Below are 19,815 nucleotides of genomic sequence, written 5' to 3'. Positions count from 1 at the left end.
GGTGAGGTAGATTCTCCTCAGTATATACACATAGTGGTGAGGTAGATTCTCCTCTGTATATACACATAGAGGTGAGGTAGATTCTCCTCAGTATATACACATAGAGGTGAGGTAGATTCTCCTCCGTATATAAACATAGAGGTGAGGTAGATTCTCCTCAGTATATACACATAGAGGTGAGGTGGATTCTCCTCAGTATATACACATAGAGGTGAGGTAGATTCTCCTCAGTATATACACAGAGAGGGGAGGTAGATTCTCCTCTGTATTTACAAATAGAGGGGAGGTGGATTCTCCTAAGTATATACACATAGAGGGGAGGTAGATTCTCCTCAGTATATACACATAGAGGGGAGGTAGATTCTCCTCAGTATATAAACATAGAGGTGAGGTAGATTCACCTCAGTATATACACATAGTGGTGAGGTAGATTCTCCTCTGTATATACACATAGAGGTGAGGTGGATTCTCCTAAGTATATACACATAGAGGGGAGGTAGATTCTCCTCAGTATATACACATAGAGGGGAGGTAGATTCTCCTCAGTATATAAACATAGAGGTGAGGTAGATTCACCTCAGTATATACACATAGAGGTGAGGTAGATTCTCCTCAGTATACACACACAGAGAGGGGAGGTAGATTCTCCTCAGTATATACAAATAGAGGTGAGGTAGATTCTCCTCAGTATATACACATAGAGGGGAGGTAGATTCTCCTCAGTATATACACACAAAGGGGAGGTAGATTCTCCTCAGTATATACACACAAAGGGGAGGTAGATTCTCCTCAGTATAGACACATAGAGGTGAGGTAGATTCTACTCAGTATATACATACAAAGGGGAGGTAGATTCTCCTGAGTATACACACACATAGAGGGGAGGTAGATTCTCCTCAGTATATACAAATAGAGGGGAGGTAGATTCTCCTCAGTATATATACACATATAAAGGTGAGGTAGATTCTGCTCAGTATATACACACAAAGGGGAGGTAGATTCCCCTCAGTATATACACATAGAGGGAGGTAGATTCCCCTCAGTTTATATACATAGAGGGGAGGTAGATTCTCCTCAGTATATACACACAAAGGGGAGGTAGATTCCCCTCAGTATATACACATAGAGGGGAGGTAGATTCTCCGCAGTATATACACATAACGGTGAGGTAGATTCCCCTCAGTATATACACATAGAGGGGAGGTAGATTCTCCTCAGTATATACACATAGAGGGGAGGTAGATTCTCCTCAGTATATACACATAGAGGTGAGGTGGATTCTCCTCAGTATGTACACATACAGGTGAGGTAGATTCTCCTCAGTATATACACATAGAGGTGAGGTAGATTCTCCTCAGTATACACACATAGAGGGGAGGTAGATTCTCTGCTGTATTTACAAATAGAGGGGAGGTGGATTCTCCTGAGTATATACACATAGACGGGAGGTAGATTCTCCTCAGTATATACACATACAGGTGCGGTAGATTCTCCTCAGTATATACAAAAAGACGTGAGGTAGATTCTCCTCAGTATACACATATAAAGGTGAGGTAGATTCTCCTCAGTATATACACAGAGGTGAGGTAGATTCTCCTCAGTATATACATAGAGGTGATGTAGATTCTCCTCAGTATATGCACACAGAGGGGAGGTAGATTCTCCTCAGTATATACACATAGAGAGGAGGTAGATTCTCCTCAGTATATACACAGAGAGGGGAGGTAGATTCTCCTCAGTATATACACGTAGAGCGGAGGTAGATTCTCCTCAGTATATACACAGAGAGGGGAGGTAGATTCTCCTCAGTATATACACATAGAGGGGAGGTAGATTCTCCTCAGTATATACATAGAGGGGAGGTAGATTCTCCTCAGTATATACACATAGAGGCGAGGTAGATTCTCCTCAGTATATACACACAGAGGTGAGGTAGATTCTCCTCAGTATATACACAGAGAGGTGAGATAGATTCTCCTCAGTATATACACATAGAGGGGAGGTAGATTCTCCTCAGTATATGCACATAGAGGGGAGGTAGATTCTCCTCAGTATATACACATAGAGGGGAGGTAGATTCTCCTCAGTATATACACATAGAGGTCAGGTAGATTCTCCTCAGTATATACACAGAGAGGGGAGGTAGATTCTCCTCAGTATATACACATAGAGGGGAGGTAGATTCTCCTCAGTATATACACACAGAGGGGAGGTAGATTCTCCTCAGTATATACACATAGAGGTCAGGTAGATTCTCCTCAGTATATACACATAGAGGTCAGGTAGATTCTCCTCAGTATATACACATAGAGGTGAGGTAAATTCTCCTCAGTATATACACATAGAGGTGAGGTAGATTCTCCTCAGTATATACACATAGAGGGGAGGTAGATTCTCCTCAGTATATACACATAGAGGGGAGGTAGATTCTCCTCAGTATATACACATAGAGGTGAGGTAGATTCTCCTCAGTATATACACATAGAGGGGAGGTAGATCCTCCTCAGTATATACACATAGAGGGGAGGTAGATTCTCCTCAGTATATACACATAGAGGGGAGGTAGATTCTCCTCAGTATATACACATAGAGGTGAGGTGGATTCTCCTCAGTATATACACATAGAGGGGAGGTAGATTCTCCTCAGTATATACACATAGAGGGGAGGTAGATCCTCCTCAGTATATACACATATAGGGGAGGTAGATTCTCCTCAGTATATACACATAGAGGGGAGGTAGATTCTCCTCAGTATAAACACATAGAGGTGGGGTAGATTCTTCTCAGTATATACACATAGAGGGGAGGTAGATTCTCCTCTGTATATACACATAGAGGTGAGGTAGATTCTTCTCAGTATATACACACAGAGGGGAGGTAGATTCTCCTCAGTATATACACACATAGAGGGGAGGTAGATTCTCCTCAGTATATACACATAGAGGTGAGGTAGATTCTCCTCAGTATATACACAGAGGTAAGATAGATTCTCCTCAGTATATACACAGAGGGGAGGTAGATTCTCCTCAGTATATACACATAGAGGGGAGGTAGATTCCCCTCAGTATACACACATAGAGGTGAGGTAGATTCTCCTCTGTATATACACAGAGGTGAGGTAGATTCTCCTCAGTATATACACACAGAGGGGAGGTAGATTCTCCTCTGTATATACACACAGAGGTAAGGTAGATTCTCCTCAGTATATACACAGAGGTGAGGTAGATTCTCCTCAGTATATACACATAGAGTTGAGGTAGATTCCCCTCAGTATACACACATAGAGGGGAGGTAGATTCTCCTCAGTATATACACATAGAGGTGAGGTAGATTCTCCTCAGTATATACACATAGAGGGGAGGTAGATTCTCCTCTGTATATACACACAGAGGTAAGGTAGATTCTCCTCAGTATATACACAGAGGTGGGGTAGATTCTCCTCAGTATATACACACAGAGGTGAGGTAGATTCTCCTCAGTATATACACAGAGGTGGGGCAGATTCTCCTCAGTATATACACAGAGGGGAGGTAGATTCTCCTCAGTATATACACAGAGGGGAGGTAGATTCTCCTCAGTATATACACATAGAGGGGAGGTAGATTCTCCTCTGTATATACACACAGAGGTAAGGTAGATTCTCCTCAGTATATACACAGAGGTGGGGTAGATTCTCCTCAGTATATACACATGGAGGGGAGGTAGATTCTCCTCCGTATACAAATCATTTCCCTAGGATTTATGGTTTCTGTATCATTTATTGCAGACTTGAATATTGAAGCTGCCATCCCTTTCCTCCTCATATCAGGCTGTGATGAATGGTTGTGGCACATCTCCTGTTTGTGTTATTAGTTATGTTCATAAGGAGTCACTTACTTTTACACTTAGAATTGAATAATCAAATTGCGACTCCGTTACTTTTCCTCCTTAGGATTCAGAGAATGGTTGTACAAAATGTCACATATATTATATGTATATATGTGTTTTTCACACTCATTGTCAATAACTCCCCGTCAGAAGGAGTATATACTGTATATATACACACTCGTTGTCAGTAACATCCTCCCCCATAGGTGGTGTATGTATGTACTGTATATAGGTTAGTAGCACTTCGGGGGTTAAATACGAGGCAAACAGGAAGATTTCGTTTGTGTTAGTTTATTCACACACGTCCGCATCACACAAACAGCTGGAACTCCAGTAGAACAGGACAGGAAATGGCTTTTATGGTTCAAAATGTATTTTATTCATTTTTCCTTTTAACAGAAATAAAGCGAGTATCATCGGGGACCACATCACAACGTCCAATACAATACACCGTAGGGTATCTAATACAATACACCGTAGGGTATCTAATACAATACACCGTAGGGTATCTAATACAATACACCGTAGGGTATCTAATACAATGCACCGTAGGTTATCTAATACAATACACCGTAGGGTATCTAATACAATACACCGTAGGGTATCTAATACAATACACCGTAGGGTATCTAATACAATACACCGTAGGGTATCTAATACAATACACCGCAGGGTATCCAATACAATACACCGTAGGGTATCTAATACAATACACCGTAGGGTATCTAATACAATACACCGTAGGTTATCTAATACAATACACCGTAGGGTATCTAATACAATACACCGTAGGGTATCTAATACAATACACCGTAGGGTATCTAATACAATACACCGTAGGGTATCTAATACAATACACCGCAGGGTATCCAATACAATACACCGTAGGGTATCCAATACAATACACCGTAGGGTATCTAATACAATACACCGTAGGGTATCTAATACAATACACCGTAGGGTATCTAATACAATACACGGTAGGGTATCTAATACAATACACCGTAGGGTATCTAATACAATACACCGTAGGGAATCTAATACAATACACCGTAGGGTATCTAATACAATACACCGTAGGGGATCTAATACAATACACCGTAGGGTATCTAATACAATACACCGTAGGGTATCTAATACAATACACCGTAGGGTATCCAATACAATACACCGTAGGGTATCTAATACAATACACCGTAGGGTATCTAATACAATACACCGTAGGGAATCTAATACAATACACCGTAGGGAATCTAATACAATACACCGTAGGGTATCTAATACAATACACCGTAGGGGATCTAATACAATACACCGTAGGGTATCTAATACAATACACCGTAGGGTATCTAATACAATACACCGTAGGGTATCCAATACAATACACCGTAGGGTATCTAATACAATACACCGTAGCGTATCTAATACAATACACCGTAGGGTATCTAATACAATACACCGTAGGGTATCTAATACAATACACCAGAGGGTATCTAATACAATACACAGTAGGGGATCTAATACAATACACCGTAGGGTATCTAATACAATACACCGTAGGGTATCTAATACAATACACCGTAGGGTATCTAATACAATACACCGTAAAGTATCTAATACAATACACCGTAGGGGATCTAATACAATACACCGTAGGGGATCTAATACAATACACCGTAGGGTATCTAATACAATACACCGTAGGGTATCTAATACAATACACCGTAGGGTATCTAATACACTACACCGTAGGGTATCCAATACAATACACCGTAGGGTATCTAATACAATACACCGTAGGGTATCTAATACAATACACCGTAGGGTATCTAATACAATACACCGTAGGGTATCCAATACAATACACCGTAGGGTATCCAATACAATACACCGTAGGGGATCTAATACAATACACCGTAGGGGATCTAATACAATACACCGTAGGGTATCTAATACAATACACCGTAGGGTATCTAATACAATACACCGTAGGGGATCTAATACAATACACCGTAGGGTATCTAATACAATACACCGTAGGGTATCTAATACAAGACACCGTAGGGTATCTAATACAAGACACCGTAGGGTATCTAATACAATACACCAGAGGGTATCTAATACAATACACCGTAGGGTATCTAATACAATACACCGTAAAGTATCTAATACAATACACCGTAGGGGATCTAATACAATACACCGTAGGGGATCTAATACAATACACCGTAGGGACTCTAATACAATACACCGTAGGGTATCTAATACAAGACACCGTAGGTGATCTAATACAATACACCGTAGGGTATCTAATACAATACACCGTAGGGTATCTAATACAATACACCGTAGGGTATCTAATACAATACACCAGAGGGTATCTAATACAATACACCAGAGGGTATCTAATACAATACACCAGAGGGGATCTAATACAATACACCGTAGGGTATCTAATACAATACACCGTAGGGTATCTAATACAATACACCGTAGGGTATCTAATACAATACACGGTAGGGTATCTAATACAATACACGGTAGGGTATCTAATACAATACACCAGAGGGTATCTAATACAATACACCGTAGGGGATCTAATACAATACACCGTAGGGGATCTAATACAATACACCGTAGGGTATCTAATACAATACACCGTAGGGTATCTAATACAATACACCGTAGGGTATCTAATACAATACACCGTAGGGTATCTAATACAATACACCGTAGGGGATCTAATACAATACACCGTAGGGGATCTAATACAATACACCGTAGGGGATCTAATACAATACACCGTAGGGGATCTAATACAATACACCGTAGGGTATCTAATACAATACACCGTAGGGTTTCTAATACAATACACCAGAGGGTATCTAATACAATACACCGTAGGGGATCTAATACAATACACCGTAGGGGATCTAATACAATACACCGTAGGGTATCTAATACAATACACCGTAGGGGATCTAATACAATACACCGTAGGGGATCTAATACAATACACCGTAGGGTATCTAATACAATACACCGTAGGGGATCTAATACAATACACCGTAGGGTATCTAATACAATACACCGTAGGGTATCTAATACAATACACCGTAGGGTATCTAATACAATACACCGTAGGGTATCCAATACAATACACCGTAGGGTATCCAATACAATACACCGTAGGGTATCCAATACAATATACCGTAGGGTATCCAATACAATACACCGTAGGGTATCTAATACAATACACCGTAGGGTATCTAATACAATACACCGTAGGGTATCTAATACAATACACCGTAGGGTATCTAATACAATACACCGTAGGGTATCTAATACAATACACCGTAGGGTATCTAATAAAATACACCGTAGGGTATCTAATACAATACACCGTAGGGTATCTAATACAATACACCGTAGGGTATCTAATACACTACACCGTAGGGTATCTAATACACTACACCGTAGGGTATCTAATACACTACACCGTAGGGTATCTAATACACTACACCGTAGGGTATCTAATACAATACACCGTAGGGTATCTAATAAAATACACCGTAGGGTATCTAATAAAATACACCGTAGGGTATCTAATACAATACACCGTAGGGTATCTAATACAATACACCGTAGGGTATCTAATACACTACACCGTAGGGTATCTAATACACTACACCGTAGGGTATCTAATACACTACACCGTAGGGTATCTAATACAATACACCGTAGGGTATCAAATACAATACACCGTAGGGTATCCAATACAATACACCGTAGGGTATCCAATACAATACACCGTAGGGTATCCAATACAATACACCGTAGGGTATCCAATACAATACACCGTAGGGTATCTAATACAATACACCGTAGGGGATCTAATACAATACACCGTAGGGGATCTAATACAATACACCAGAGGGTATCTAATACAATACACCGTAGGGGATCTAATACAATACACCGTAGGGTATCTAATACAATACACCGTAGGGGATCTAATACAATACACCGTAGGGTATCTAATACAATACACCGTAGGGTATCTAATACAATACACCGTAGGGTATCTAATACAATACACCGTAGGGTATCTAATACAATACACCGTAGGGTATCCAATACAATACACCGTAGGGTATCCAATACAATATACCGTAGGGTATCCAATACAATACACCGTAGGGTATCTAATACAATACACCGTAGGGTATCTAATACAATACACCGTAGGGTATCTAATACAATACACCGTAGGGTATCTAATAAAATACACCGTAGGGTATCTAATACAATACACCGTAGGGTATCTAATACAATACACCGTAGGGTATCTAATACACTACACCGTAGGGTATCTAATACACTACACCGTAGGGTATCTAATACACTACACCGTAGGGTATCTAATACACTACACCGTAGGGTATCTAATACAATACACCGTAGGGTATCTAATAAAATACACCGTAGGGTATCTAATAAAATACACCGTAGGGTATCTAATACAATACACCGTAGGGTATCTAATACAATACACCGTAGGGTATCTAATACACTACACCGTAGGGTATCTAATACACTACACCGTAGGGTATCTAATACACTACACCGTAGGGTATCTAATACAATACACCGTAGGGTATCAAATACAATACACCGTAGGGTATCCAATACAATACACCGTAGGGTATCCAATACAATACACCGTAGGGTATCTAATACAATACACCGTAGGGTATCTAATAGAATACACCGTAGGGTATCTAATACAATACACCGTAGGGTATCTAATACACTACACCGTAGGGTATCTAATACAATACACCGTAGGGTATCTAATACAATACACCGTAGGGTATCTAATACAATACACCGTAGGGGATCTAATACAATACACCGTAGGGTATCTAATACAATACACCGTAGGGCATCTAATACAATACACCAGAGGGTATCTAATACAATACACCGTAGGGTATCTAATACAATACACCGTAGGGTATCTAATACAATACACCGTAGGGGATCTAATACAATACACCGTAGGGTATCTAATACACTACACCGTAGGGTATCTAATACAATACACCGTAGGGTATCTAATACAATACACCGTAGGGTATCTAATACAATACACCAGAGGGTATCTAATACAATACACCGTAGGGGATCTAATACAATACACCGTAGGGTATCTAATACAATACACCGTAGGGTATCCAATACAATACACCGTAGGGTATCTAATACAATACACCGTAGGGTATCTAATACAATACACCGTAGGGTATCTAATACAATACACCGTAGGGTATCCAATACAATACACCGTAGGGTATCCAATACAATACACCGTAGGGTATCCAATACAATACACCGTAGGGGATCTAATACAATACACCGTAGGGTATCTAATACACTACACCGTAGGGGATCTAATACAATACACCGTAGGGTATCTAATACACTACACCGTAGGGTATCTAATACAATACACCGTAGGGTATCTAATACAATACACCGTAGGGTATCTAATACAATACACCGTAGGGTATCTAATACAATACACCGTAGGGTATCTAATACACTACACCGTAGGGTATCTAATACAATACACCGTAGGGTATCTAATACAATACACCGTAGGGTATCTAATACAATACACCGTAGGGGATCTAATACAATACACCGTAGGGTATCTAATACAATACACCGTAGGGCATCTAATACAATACACCGTAGGGTATCTAATACAATACACCAGAGGGTATCTAATACAATACACCGTAGGATATCTAATACAATACACCGTAGGGTATCTAATACAATACACCGTAGGGTATCTAATACAATACACCGTAGGGTATCTAATACAATACACCGTAGGGTATCTAATACAATACACCGTAGGGTATCTAATACAATACACCGTAGGGGATCTAATACAATACACCGTAGGGGATCTAATACAATACACCGTAGGGTATCTAATACAATACACCGTAGGGTATCTAATACAATACACCGTAGGGTATCTAATACACTACACCGTAGGGTATCTAATACAATACACCGTAGGGTATCTAATACAATACACCGTAGGGTATCTAATACAATACACCGTAGGGTATCTAATACAATACACCGTAGGGTATCTAATACAATACACCGTAGGGTATCTAATACAATACACCGTAGGGTATCTAATACAATACACCGTAGGGTATCTAATACACTACACCGTAGGGTATCTAATACACTACACCGTAGGGTATCTAATACAATACACCGTAGGGTATCTAATACAATACACCGTAGGGGATCTAATACAATACACCGTAGGGTATCCAATGCAATACACCGTAGGGTATCCAATACAATACACCGTAGGGTATCTAATACAATACACCGTAGGGTATCTAATACAATACACCAGAGGGTATCTAATACAATACACCGTAGGGGATCTAATACAATACACCGTAGGGTATCTAATACAATACACCGTAGGGTATCTAATACAATACACCGTAGGGTATCTAATACAATACACCGTAGGGTTTCTAATACAATACACCAGAGGGTATCTAATACAATACACCGTAGGGGATCTAATACAATACACCGTAGGGGATCTAATACAATACACCGTAGGGTATCTAATACAATACACCGTAGGGGATCTAATACAATACACCGTAGGGGATCTAATACAATACACCATAGGGTATCTAATACAATACACCAGAGGGTATCTAATACAATACACCGTAGGGTATCTAATACAATACACCGTAGGGGATCTAATACAATACACCGTAGGGTATCTAATACAATACACCAGAGGGTATCTAATACAATACACAGTAGGGGATCTAATACAATACACCGTAGGGTATCTAATACAATACACCGTAGGGTATCTAATACAATACACCGTAGGGTATCTAATACAATACACCGTAGGGTATCTAATACAATACACCGTAGGGTATCTAATACAATACACCGTAGGATATCTAATACAATACACCGTAGGGGATCTAATACAATACACCATAGGGTATCTAATACAATACACCAGAGGGTATCTAATACAATACACCAGAGGGTATCTAATACAATACACCGTAGGGTATCTAATACAATACACCGTAGGGTATCCAATACAATACACCGTAGGGTATCCAATACAATATACCGTAGGGTATCCAATACAATGCACCGTAGGGTATCTAATACAATACACCGTAGGGTATCTAATACAATACACCGTAGGGTATCTAATACAATACACCGTAGGGTATCTAATACAATACACCGTAGGGTATCTAATAAAATACACCGTAGGGTATGTAATACAATACACCGTAGGGTATCTAATACAATACACCGTAGGGGATCTAATACACTACACCGTAGGGTATCTAATACAATACACCGTAGGGGATCTAATACAATACACCGTAGGGTATCTAATACAATACACCAGAGGGTATCTAATACAATACACAGTAGGGGATCTAATACAATACACCGTAGGGTATCTAATACAATACACCGTAGGGTATCTAATACAATACACCGTAGGGTATCTAATACAATACACCGTAGGGTATCTAATACAATACACCGTAGGGTATCTAATACAATACACCGTAGGATATCTAATACAATACACCGTAGGGTATCTAATACAATACACCAGAGGGTATCTAATACAATACACCGTAGGGTATCTAATGCAATACACCGTAGGGTATCCAATACAATACACCGTAGGGTATCCAATACAATATACCGTAGGGTATCCAATACAATGCACCGTAGGGTATCTAATACAATACACCGTAGGGTATCTAATACAATACACCGTAGGGTATCTAATACAATACACCGTAGGGTATCTAATACAATACACCGTAGGGTATCTAATAAAATACACCGTAGGGTATGTAATACAATACACCGTAGGGTATCTAATACAATACACCGTAGGGTATCTAATACACTACACCGTAGGGTATCTAATACACTACACCGTAGGGTATCTAATACAATACACCGTAGGGTATCTAATACAATACACCGTAGGGGATCTAATACAATACACCGTAGGGTACCTAATGCACTACACCGTAGGGTATCCAATACAATACACCGTAGGGTATCTAATACAATACACCGTAGGGTATCTAATACAATACACCAGAGGGTATCTAATACAATACACCGTAGGGGATCTAATACAATACACCGTAGGGTATCTAATACAATACACCGTAGGGTATCTAATACAATACACCGTAGGGTATCTAATACAATACACCGTAGGGTTTCTAATACACTACACCGTAGGGTATCTAATACAATACACCGTAGGGTATCTAATACAATACACCAGAGGGTATCTAATACAATACACCGTAGGGGATCTAATACAATACACCGTAGGGGATCTAATACAATACACCGTAGGGTATCTAATAAAATACACCGTAGGGTATCTAATACAATACACCGTAGGGGATCTAATACAATACACCGTAGGGTATCTAATACAATACACCGTAGGGTATCTAATACAATACACCGTAGGGGATCTAATACAATACACCGTAGGGGATCTAATACAATACACCGTAGGGTATCTAATACAATACACCGTAGGGTATCTAATACAATACACCGTAGGGTATCCAATACAATACACCAGAGGGTATCTAATACAATACACCGTAGGGGATCTAATACAATACACCGTAGGGTATCTAATACAATACACCGTAGGGGATCTAATACAATACACCATAGGGTATCTAATACAATACACCGTAGGGTATCTAATACAATACACCGTAGGGTATCTAATACAATACACCGTAGGGGATCTAATACAATACACCGTAGGGTATCTAATACAATACACCGTAGGGTATCTAATACAATACACCGTAGGGTATCTAATATAATACACCGTAGGGGATCTAATACAATACACCGTAGGGTATCTAATACAATACACCGTAGGGGATCTAATACAATACACCGTAGGGGATCTAATACAATACACCGTAGGGTATCTAATACAATACACCGTAGGGGATCTAATACAATACACCGTAGGGTATCTAATACAATACACCGTAGGGGATCTAATACAATACACCGTAGGGTATCTAATACAATACACCGTAGGGGATCTAATACAATACACCGTAGGGGATCTAATACAATACACCGTAGGGTATCTAATACAATACACCGTAGGGGATCTAATACAATACACCGTAGGGGATCTAATACAATACACCGTAGGGTATCTAATACACTACACCGTAGGGTATCTAATACAATACACCGTAGGGTATCTAATACAATACACCGTAGGGTATCTAATACAATACACCGTAGGGTATCTAATACAATACACCGTAGGGTATCTAATAAAATACACCGTAGGGTATCTAATACAATACACCGTAGGGTATCTAATACAATACACCGTAGGGTATCTAATACAATACACCGAAGGGTATCTAATACAATACACCGTAGGGGATCTAATACAATACACCGTAGGGTATCTAATACAATACACCGTAGGGTATCTAATACACTACACCGTAGGGTATCTAATACAATACACCAGAGGGTATCTAATACAATACACCGTAGGGGATCTAATACAATACACCGTAGGGTATCTAATACAATACACCGTAGGGTATCTAATACAATACACCGTAGGGTATCTAATACAATACACCGTAGGGTATCTAATACACTACACCGTAGGGTATCTAATACAATACACCAGAGGGTATCTAATACAATACACCGTAGGGTATCTAATACAATACACCGTAGGGTATCCAATACAATACACCGTAGGGTATCCAATACAATACACCGTAGGGTATCTAATACAATACACCGTAGGGTATCTAATACAATACACCGTAGGGGATCTAATACAATACACCGTAGGCTATCTAATGCAATACACCGTAGGGTATCCAATACAATACACCGTAGGGTATCTAATACAATACACCGTAGGGTATCTAATACAATACACCAGAGGGTATCTAATACAATACACCGTAGGGGATCTAATACAATACACCGTAGGGTATCTAATACAATACACCGTAGGGTATCTAATACAATACACCGTAGGGTATCTAATACAATACACCGTAGGGTTTCTAATACAATACACCAGAGGGTATCTAATACAATACACCGTAGGGGATCTAATACAATACACCGTAGGGGATCTAATACAATACACCGTAGGGTATCTAATACAATACACCGTAGGGTATCTAATACAATACACCGTAGGGTATCTAATACAATACACCGTAGGGGATCTAATACAATACACCGTAGGGTATCTAATAAAATACACCGTAGGGTATCTAATACAATACACCGTAGGGGATCTAATACAATACACCGTAGGGTATCTAATACAATACACCGTAGGGGATCTAATACAATACACCGTAGGGGATCTAATACAATACACCGTAGGGGATCTAATACAATACACCGTAGGGGATCTAATACAATACACCGTAGGGTATCTAATACAATACACCGTAGGGTATCTAATACAATACACCGTAGGGTATCTAATACAATACACCGTAGGGTATCTAATACAATACACCGTAGGGTATCTAATACAATACACCGTAGGGGATCTAATACAATACACCGCAGGGTATCTAATACAATACACCGTAGGGTATCTAATACAATACACCGTAGGGTATCCAATACAATACACCGTAGGGTATCTAATACAATACACCGTAGGATATCTAATGCAATACGCCGTAGGGTATCTAATACAATACGCCGTAGGATATCTAATACAATACACCAGAGGGTATCTAATACAATACACCAGAGGGTATCTAATACAATACACCGTAGGTGATCTAATACAATACACCGTAGGGTATCTAATACACTACACCGTAGGGTATCTAATACAATACACCGTAGGGTATCTAATACAATACACCGTAGGGTATCTAATACACTACACCGTAGGGTATCTAATACAATACACCGTAGGGTATCTAATACAATACACCGTAGGGTATCTAATACAATACACCGTAGGGGATCTAATACAATACACCGTAGGGTATCTAATACAATACACCGTAGGGCATCTAATACAATACACCAGAGGGTATCTAATACAATACACCGTAGGGTATCTAATACAATACACCGTAGGGTATCTAATACAATACACCGTAGGGGATCTAATACAATACACCGTAGGGTATCTAATACACTACACCGTAGGGTATCTAATACAATACACCGTAGGGTATCTAATACAATACACCGTAGGGTATCTAATACAATACACCAGAGGGTATCTAATACAATACACCGTAGGGGATCTAATACAATACACCGTAGGGTATCTAATACAATACACCGTAGGGTATCCAATACAATACACCGTAGGGTATCTAATACAATACACCGTAGGGTATCTAATACAATACACCGTAGGGTATCTAATACAATACACCGTAGGGTATCCAATACAATACACCGTAGGGTATCCAATACAATACACCGTAGGGTATCCAATACAATACACCGTAGGGGATCTAATACAATACACCGTAGGGTATCTAATACACTACACCGTAGGGGATCTAATACAATACACCGTAGGGTATCTAATACACTACACCGTAGGGTATCTAATACAATACACCGTAGGGTATCTAATACAATACACCGTAGGGTATCTAATACAATACACCGTAGGGTATCTAATACAATACACCGTAGGGTATCTAATACACTACACCGTAGGGTATCTAATACAATACACCGTAGGGTATCTAATACAATACACCGTAGGGTATCTAATACAATACACCAGAGGGTATCTAATACAATACACCGTAGGGTATCTAATACAATACACCGTAGGGTATCCAATACAATACACCGTAGGGTATCCAATACAATATACCGTAGGGTATCCAATACAATGCACCGTAGGGTATCTAATACAATACACCGTAGGGTATCTAATACAATACACCGTAGGGTATCTAATACAATACACCGTAGGGTATCTAATACAATACACCGTAGGGTATCTAATAAAATACACCGTAGGGTATGTAATACAATACACCGTAGGGTATCTAATACAATACACCGTAGGGTATCTAATACACTACACCGTAGGGTATCTAATACACTACACCGTAGGGTATCTAATACAATACACCGTAGGGTATCTAATACAATACACCGTAGGGGATCTAATACAATACACCGTAGGGTACCTAATGCACTACACCGTAGGGTATCCAATACAATACACCGTAGGGTATCTAATACAATACACCGTAGGGTATCTAATACAATACACCAGAGGGTATCTAATACAATACACCGTAGGGGATCTAATACAATACACCGTAGGGTATCTAATACAATACACCGTAGGGTATCTAATACAATACACCGTAGGGTATCTAATACAATACACCGTAGGGTTTCTAATACACTACACCGTAGGGTATCTAATACAATACACCGTAGGGTATCTAATACAATACACCAGAGGGTATCTAATACAATACACCGTAGGGGATCTAATACAATACACCGTAGGGGATCTAATACAATACACCGTAGGGTATCTAATAAAATACACCGTAGGGTATCTAATACAATACACCGTAGGGGATCTAATACAATACACCGTAGGGTATCTAATACAATACACCGTAGGGTATCTAATACAATACACCGTAGGGGATCTAATACAATACACCGTAGGGGATCTAATACAATACACCGTAGGGTATCTAATACAATACACCGTAGGGTATCTAATACAATACACCGTAGGGTATCCAATACAATACACCAGAGGGTATCTAATACAATACACCGTAGGGGATCTAATACAATACACCGTAGGGTATCTAATACAATACACCGTAGGGGATCTAATACAATACACCATAGGGTATCTAATACAATACACCGTAGGGTATCTAATACAATACACCGTAGGGTATCTAATACAATACACCGTAGGGGATCTAATACAATACACCGTAGGGTATCTAATACAATACACCGTAGGGTATCTAATACAATACACCGTAGGGTATCTAATATAATACACCGTAGGGGATCTAATACAATACACCGTAGGGTATCTAATACAATACACCGTAGGGGATCTAATACAATACACCGTAGGGGATCTAATACAATACACCGTAGGGTATCTAATACAATACACCGTAGGGGATCTAATACAATACACCGTAGGGTATCTAATACAATACACCGTAGGGGATCTAATACAATACACCGTAGGGTATCTAATACAATACACCGTAGGGGATCTAATACAATACACCGTAGGGGATCTAATACAATACACCGTAGGGTATCTAATACAATACACCGTAGGGGATCTAATACAATACACCGTAGGGGATCTAATACAATACACCGTAGGGTATCTAATACACTACACCGTAGGGTATCTAATACAATACACCGTAGGGTATCTAATACAATACACCGTAGGGTATCTAATACAATACACCGTAGGGTATCTAATACAATACACCGTAGGGTATCTAATAAAATACACCGTAGGGTATCTAATACAATACACCGTAGGGTATCTAATACAATACACCGTAGGGTATCTAATACAATACACCGAAGGGTATCTAATACAATACACCGTAGGGGATCTAATACAATACACCGTAGGGTATCTAATACAATACACCGTAGGGTATCTAATACACTACACCGTAGGGTATCTAATACAATACACCAGAGGGTATCTAATACAATACACCGTAGGGGATCTAATACAATACACCGTAGGGTATCTAATACAATACACCGTAGGGTATCTAATACAATACACCGTAGGGTATCTAATACAATACACCGTAGGGTATCTAATACACTACACCGTAGGGTATCTAATACAATACACCAGAGGGTATCTAATACAATACACCGTAGGGTATCTAATACAATACACCGTAGGGTATCCAATACAATACACCGTAGGGTATCCAATACAATACACCGTAGGGTATCTAATACAATACACCGTAGGGTATCTAATACAATACACCGTAGGGGATCTAATACAATACACCGTAGGCTATCTAATGCAATACACCGTAGGGTATCCAATACAATACACCGTAGGGTATCTAATACAATACACCGTAGGGTATCTAATACAATACACCAGAGGGTATCTAATACAATACACCAGAGGGTATCTAATACAATACACCGTAGGGGATCTAATACAATACACCGTAGGGTATCTAATACAATACACCGTAGGGTATCTAATACAATACACCGTAGGGTATCTAATACAATACACCGTAGGGTTTCTAATACAATACACCAGAGGGTATCTAATACAATACACCGTAGGGGATCTAATACAATACACCGTAGGGGATCTAATACAATACACCGTAGGGTATCTAATACAATACACCGTAGGGTATCTAATACAATACACCGTAGGGTATCTAATACAATACACCGTAGGGGATCTAATACAATACACCGTAGGGTATCTAATAAAATACACCGTAGGGTATCTAATACAATACACCGTAGGGGATCTAATACAATACACCGTAGGGTATCTAATACAATACACCGTAGGGGATCTAATACAATACACCGTAGGGGATCTAATACAATACACCGTAGGGGATCTAATACAATACACCGTAGGGGATCTAATACAATACACCGTAGGGTATCTAATACAATACACCGTAGGGTATCTAATACAATACACCGTAGGGTATCTAATACAATACACCGTAGGGTATCTAATACAATACACCGTAGGGTATCTAATACAATACACCGTAGGGGATCTAATACAATACACCGCAGGGTATCTAATACAATACACCGTAGGGTATCTAATACAATACACCGTAGGGTATCCAATACAATACACCGTAGGGTATCTAATACAATACACCGTAGGGTATCTAATGCAATACACCGTAGGGTATCTAATACAATACACCGTAGGATATCTAATGCAATACACCGTAGGGTATCTAATACAATACACCGTAGGATATCTAATACAATACACCAGAGGGTATCTAATACAATACACCGTAGGGGATCTAATACAATACACCGTAGGGGATCTAATACAATACACCGTAGGGTATCTAATACAATACACCGTAGGGTATCTAATACAATACACCGTAGGGTATCTAATACAATACACCGTAGGGTATCTAATACAATACACCGTAGGGTATCTAATACAATACACCGTAGGGTATCTAATACAATACACCGTAGGGTATCCAATACAATACACCGTAGGGGATCTAATACAATACACCGTAGGGTATCTAATACAATACACCGTAGGGTATCTAATACAATACACCGTAGGGTATCCAATACAATACACCAGAGGGTATCTAATACAATACACCGTAGGGTATCTAATACAATACACCGTAGGGTATCTAATACAATACACCGTAGGGTATCCAATACAATACACCGTAGGGTATCTAATACAATACACCGTAGGGTATCTAATACAATACACCGTAGGGTATCTAATACAATACACCGTAGGGGATCTAATAGAATACACCGTAGGGGATCTAATACAATACACCATAGGGTATCTAATACATGGAATCTTACGCTCTCCTTAACTTACCTTTGCTACAACATCCTCACCAACTTAACCCTTTAATAATAGATAAATAAAACACGGACAACCAGGTTGGAACAAAAAGGCCGCGGTCTTTATTGATGGGATTTTATTAACACTTGGGGATCAAATGAAACAACACCATT

At 39.4% G+C, this 19,815-nt stretch overlaps 2 protein-coding genes across 4 annotated transcripts in view; both read right to left on the bottom strand.

The window, feature by feature from the left end:
- Positions 1–19,815, bottom strand: part of LOC136572292 (zinc finger protein 850-like) — a 722,303-nt gene that overhangs the window by 405,605 nt on the left and 296,883 nt on the right. The window lies entirely within an intron of this gene.
- The window catches only part of LOC136572297 (uncharacterized), a 35,018-nt gene that overhangs the window by 13,704 nt on the left and 1,499 nt on the right, over positions 1–19,815 (bottom strand). The gene's annotated exons all lie outside the window — the stretch shown is intronic.

This window comes from Eleutherodactylus coqui, chromosome 7 (assembly GCF_035609145.1).
Source record: "Eleutherodactylus coqui strain aEleCoq1 chromosome 7, aEleCoq1.hap1, whole genome shotgun sequence".
NCBI classification, from domain to species: domain Eukaryota; kingdom Metazoa; phylum Chordata; class Amphibia; order Anura; family Eleutherodactylidae; genus Eleutherodactylus; species Eleutherodactylus coqui.
The sequence above is the reverse complement of the archived record's forward strand: the minus strand, read 5'-3'. Positions and strand labels throughout refer to the sequence as shown.